Source organism: Chrysemys picta, chromosome 6, assembly GCF_011386835.1.
Source record: "Chrysemys picta bellii isolate R12L10 chromosome 6, ASM1138683v2, whole genome shotgun sequence".
NCBI lineage: Eukaryota > Metazoa > Chordata > Testudines > Emydidae > Chrysemys > Chrysemys picta.
The window spans coordinates 83,072,223-83,078,280 of record NC_088796.1 but is presented as its reverse complement, the minus strand read 5'-3'; positions in this window follow the sequence as shown (position 1 = coordinate 83,078,280).

Genomic DNA, 6,058 nt, shown 5'->3' with positions numbered 1-6,058 from the left:
TTCTTGGTTTTTCAACTCCCAATCAGTTTCTTAACTTTGAGCTAGTCAGAGAACTGAATTAGTTGAATCAAATGAAATGAAGAAAATATTCTCTCTGCTTCCGCAGAAGAGGTTACTGCTATCAAAATCGGGTGTAGTTCTTCAAAAACTTGTTCCAGGTGATTAGCCAGTGACTTCTACCAGTTCAATGGTTTGACTTTCTTTAAAAAGTGGCAGGAAACATGTACTGCTTGGTTATTACACAAAGTAAAACCTATTTCCTCATGTTAATTTCCCCCCCTACCGTTACAGACACCTTCTTGTCAACTGTTGGTAATGGGTCATCCTGATTATCACTACAAAAGTTTTTTTTCTCCTGCTGATTATAGCCCACCTTAACTGATTACTCTTGTTATAGTTAGTATGGCAACACCCATTTTTTCATGTCCTCTGTGTATATATCTTCCTACTGTATTTTCCACTGCATGCATCTGATGAAGTGGGTTTTAGCCCACGAAAGCTTATGCTCAAATAAATGTGTTAATCTGTAAAGTGCCACAAGTACTCCTCGTTCTTTTTGCTGATACAGACTAACACGGCTACCACTCTGAAATATGTATTTAATTGAAATTTTAAAATTGATTTTTTTTAAATTGGATTTTATCCATCCTGGGGCAGTGTGTACTCACACAAGGAGTATATGATTTGACAGGAAATTAGAGTGGTAAATGGTGACCAAAATGAGAGATTGGTAGGTATATGAAATATGGTTGCGCATGGAAACACTGTGGAACAAGCCTACCACATTGTGGGTGTTATCAGAAGCAAACATTAATAAGTAAGAATTTTAGGGATGATCCTTTCCTAAGGATAAAATCATCTTAGTTTCCTTTCAAAATTAATTCACAGTGGTGTGATTTTTTACCTTCAAAACTCAGCACTTGAACAACACTTCAACTGTGCATTTTTGTTTACTGTTTTAAAATTGACACCTACACTTTAATCCTTTTGTCTTTTGTGTACTAATGAATGCTTGTTTAGAAACTACATTTGCTTATTTAAATAATAAATCTCTCTCGTGAGGTAACTTAAGTGTTAGACTTCAAAGCAGCATATTACTCTAATAAATAAAATAAGAAAATGCTGCAAATGCACTATACTGTAATTCATGCCACTAAAAAGTGATGTGGTTATATTTCCTTTGCCATACCACGTTTCTTGGAACAGGTGGGGGGGAGCACCATTACATAGGAGGGGAGGAGTAATAGTAGCATCCATGTTATATGTCTCAAAATTGTACCTAGTCACTGGACATATGACTGATATTATGCAGGAGAGCCTTTTGAGATGATTGAATGTAAAGAAGTTTCCAGAATTGCTCTGCTTTTAGATGACCTGGAGAGTGGCTCATTGAAGTCCACACAACCTGGTTGGGCTATATGTAGGAAGTAAGTTGTTTAGAAATTATAGATCTGTCATTGTAAGAGGGAAAACTTTGGAGCAAATACCAGAGGCAGGAGATGTTTAGGACATGGGAAGAGAACAGGGAGGGAGGTAAGAGAGCAGTCACATGGTCATTGGCACATAATGCACATAAAATAGTTGCCCTTATTCAGACATTTTCCAGGAGTCTGATTTGTACAGCTACAAATTTGGGGAAATTGCCAAATATTTGTATAAATCAATTTTACATCAGGGAATTTCACACTGCCCATTCTCAAGAAAAATTCATTCAAACTATGAATGAACCAAATCTATTAAAGTTAATAAAGAAGGCTATTTTCCAAGCATGTATTTGTAATTTAAAACTTTATTTTGTCTGGCTTATATTCAGAACATCACTGGAAACATAGAAACTTGTATGTTCAAATGACTTTATATTGGTAATTTTGAATAAAATATATTAGATAATGAAATGGCAATAAATACATTTGGATGATAACTATATATCTTAATATCTCACATACATATATAAAATTCATGCTTTGTGAATAGTTGACTTGTCAATATCATGTTTTCATGGTGTTGAAATTCACTGTAGATCTTACAGGTCTTGAATATGCTCAGGGTGGGTCTTATTGGACCAGCTTCTGTTGGGGTGAGAGACAAGTTTTTGAGATTACACAGAGCTCTTCTTCAGTTCTGGGAAAGGTACTCAGAGTGTCAAAGCTAAACACAAGATGGAACAGATTGTTTAGCATAAGTAAACAACACACATTTAAAGGGACCATTCAAGGTGAAGGGGCCCATTAATACCTCTCCAGTCATAGGGGAAGGAGCGGAGAGGGTTAAATGGGTTCTAGATTGCTGTAATAAGCAATAAACCCCTGCCTACTGTTCAACTCCAGTTGTCACCTACCACCTCACACTGGAATCTATATGGAGTATCATCAGACAGTTACATCCCATTGTCAATGGAGATCACATCCTGAAAGAAATCTTTCCTGAACCCACTCTTCTGGCCTTCAAAAAACCCTGCAACCTCTCCAAACTCATTATCAGAAGCAAGCTCCCTACAGACCAGGACACACCAACTCAAAGCAGCACCAGACCCTGATAGAACATAAGCAAAACCTGTAGACATCTCTCCACTGTTACGATGATCAACACACCTTTCAAGATCCATGGGTCCTACACATGCTTATCACAATATGTGGTGTACCTCATCCAGTGCACTAAGTGCCCAAATAACAACTATGTGGGTGAAACAAGACAATCACTATGCTGTAGAATGAACTCACACAGAAAAATGATAAAAGACAAAAACACCATAGCAACTGTGAGTGAACACTTTTCACAAAGCGATCACTGTATATCTGACCTCTCAGTCCTCATCCTCAAAGGAAATCTGCACAACTCCTTCAAAAGATGAGCCTGGGAGTTTAAATTCATAACTTTGCTAGATACCAAAAATCATGGACTAAGTAGAGACACTGACTTCATGGCTTATTACAACAATCTATAACCTACTCTAACCCTCCGCCCCCACTCCCACAGCTTTTTTTCTTTCCCACCTAAGACTGGAGAGGTGGGAAGGGGCCATTTCACCTTGAATGGTCCCTTGAAATGTATGTTTACTACTTATGCTAAATAATCTGTTCCACCTTGTATATAGCTGGGTTATATTTCCCAGACCTGAAGAAGAGCTCTGTATAAGCTCGAAAGCTTATCGCTCTCACCAACAGAAATTGGTCCAATCAAAGATATTACCTCACCCACATTGTCTCTCTAATATCCTGGGACCAACAAAGCTACAATACTGCATTCAATATGCTCTGTTTATGTACATTTTCAGAGAGCTTCTGTATATTGGTATCACATTTCAAAGGAAAACACAAAATATAACAAAGCTGTATTTTCTCTTTATTTTCTCTATTTTTTTTTTTTTGGTTGTTCTATAAAGAAAAAGAACATCTGTATCAGTAATAGCAAAACAAATATTTTGACCAGCTCACAGATATGAAAATTCTAGTATTATAAACTGCAATGGCAATGCAAGGTTATAAAATATGTTATTTTAGAGTCAGTGGTCCATGAATAATATTGCTTCTATACTGGCCTTGCTTTAATACACGCAAGAGCATGAAATAAATCATGGCTTATTATATTGTTGGAGAGGAATCAACTGGGAATCAAAGGAAATTGTCCTTAAGCCTAACAGAAACAGGTTTTACTTGTTTTATTTCTACTCTCACTGCAGAACAGCTAATCTCTGTTCGCCACTGAAGTCAAGGATGGCATTTGGTCCAATAATATTGATATAGTCATACCCTTTGAACCTGATTGAGATCTCATTTACTAGTGTAAATCATGAATAACTTCATCAAAGTAAAAGCAAGTAAGTAATATTGTAATAAGGCTCTTTGTCTCTAAGGTGACTTTTTAGTTTGTTTCTATACAGTTGTCGTATAAATGTAGCATGCCAGAAAAAGTTCTCAGACACAAGTCAAACACAATAGTGCCTTTGACACATATTCACAATGTCTATTAGCATCAATTGGAGTTCAATTACCAAATGGTTGAGCTCTGTCTATGGCCCATTTTTTTAATTTGTTGCTGGCTGCAACAATATTTCTTAAACATAGTCATTCTTTTATTTTCCATTTTTGTTAATGAAGTCCAAAATTAGGAAGATGAGACTTAAACTATTGGCTCACAAACAGAGTAAACATCTATGTAATTCCCACTAAATATACCACTGATAAATGCATCACATCACTGTTCTTCAAATACTGTTGGTTTTTTCAATAGCCTGTCTGCGAGAGAATCCACTCAGCAATATAAAACAATTCCAGAATCCTTTATATGTTTAGGAATTGATTAGAGAAACCTGAATTTCATTTTAATGTGAATATGAAAAGGTGAAGGAAGAGTCTAAGCCTGTTTGTTATACTCACTCCAGTTCTCATTTCTTTTCCTTATTCAGTCATATGTGATTATTTTAAGGAGTAAAAGGAAAAACTGGCTCAGTAGCTCTTGCAGCTGGGAATTAGTAGCAGAGTTACAATTCTCTACATCTATTGCAATTAAATCAGAGGGTGAAATCCTGGCCCCACTGATGTTGGTGAGAGTTTTGCCATTGACTTCAGTGGAGCCAGGATTTTGCCTAGAGAGAATTACAACAGTTAAGGTCTCTCTTTGAGAAAAGCAGTGCTGGTAGCGGGTCTGCTATAATCCTTTTCTACCCAGGCTATCCACTAAGTGGTTGCATTTCTGTTTGGAAGTTGGAAGGTAAACAAGAAATCATTTTCAGAACAACAAGGTAATTATTTCTAAAGTGAATACTGCATTTAAACTGCTCTTATAAGACATTTATTATGTAACATGCATGCTAATTTTCCTAGTACCTGACTGCATTTTCCAATAATATGCTTTTGACATACACATTTGCGAAAAATACAGTGAACGCTTTTTGTTTTAAAGCAGAAAGGTGCAAACTGTAGAATATACAATTTCATATCCTTTAAAAAAGTTAATGTGCTTTTTTCATCTTTGATGGTCTTCATTTTGCTGTTAGTTGTAGGATATAGAGAAAATCATTCATGTTGTGTATTTAAAAAAAACTTTGGAGAGATTTCAAAATAACTCACATTAAATACACTTTTTCTCCATCTTGGACTGCAAAAAAGCAGTTTCTCAAAAAAAAAAAAAAAAAAGGTCGTAACTTGTTTTCTCTATTGTGAACCTAGTATTGCATTGTAACTCACTTTTTGACTGAACCGTTAATGTGCCAAATCATGTAGTCTTTACTTAGGCAAGTCTTCTATTAATGCCACTAGAGACTGGGCCAATAAAAGTTTTCTCTAAGTAAAGACAGCCAGATATGGTTCCCTGAATAGTCTCAGTTGTTCCGACCACAAATTTAAATAATAATTATAACCCCCTTTTGCCAATTTAAAGGCAATAAATCTAATAGTTTACTGTATGTTTATCATAAGATGCAGGCAAATTTCTAATTCAGATGCAGTAATTATACAGAAGTTTGATTTGGCAAATCTGGCAATATGAGCAAAATCATTCTCCTCTCTCTCACACACACCTGCCTGCAACTTCATAAACAATCTGTTCATTTACCAATCATATTGTGCTCTTATCAGCAATGTTTGAACTGAATAATTTCCACAGAGGCCTTTGTAGAGGGAGTCCAGAGTATGTCCCCCTGGGGGAAAATTTTTCTGTATCTGCACATTTAAACTGACATGCTCCGAAGGCAAATATTTGCTCTTCGGAAATATCTTGGGGACAGAGGTACAGGCCATCCCTGGAAATGATGGTTTAGCAGAGCCCAGAGAGGAGGGAACAATCTCCAGCTGACCCAAGCAGATTTTCCCCCCTCCCCATCCTTCAGTTCAAACACTGCTCATCAGCATAATACTAAGGAGGAACATAATATGGTAAGAGGAGAGAATCAATATCACATTTAGCTGCATAACCCCTTTATTTTCCCCAAATGTACAATAGTTCATAAATTGGTAGCTCCAGGGTTATCTTCTTTCCCACACCCTCCAACCCCGAACAGTCAGCATCAAGACTTGTACAGAAAAATATTTGTGTTATCTCCAGCGTTCTTGAAGGCTAT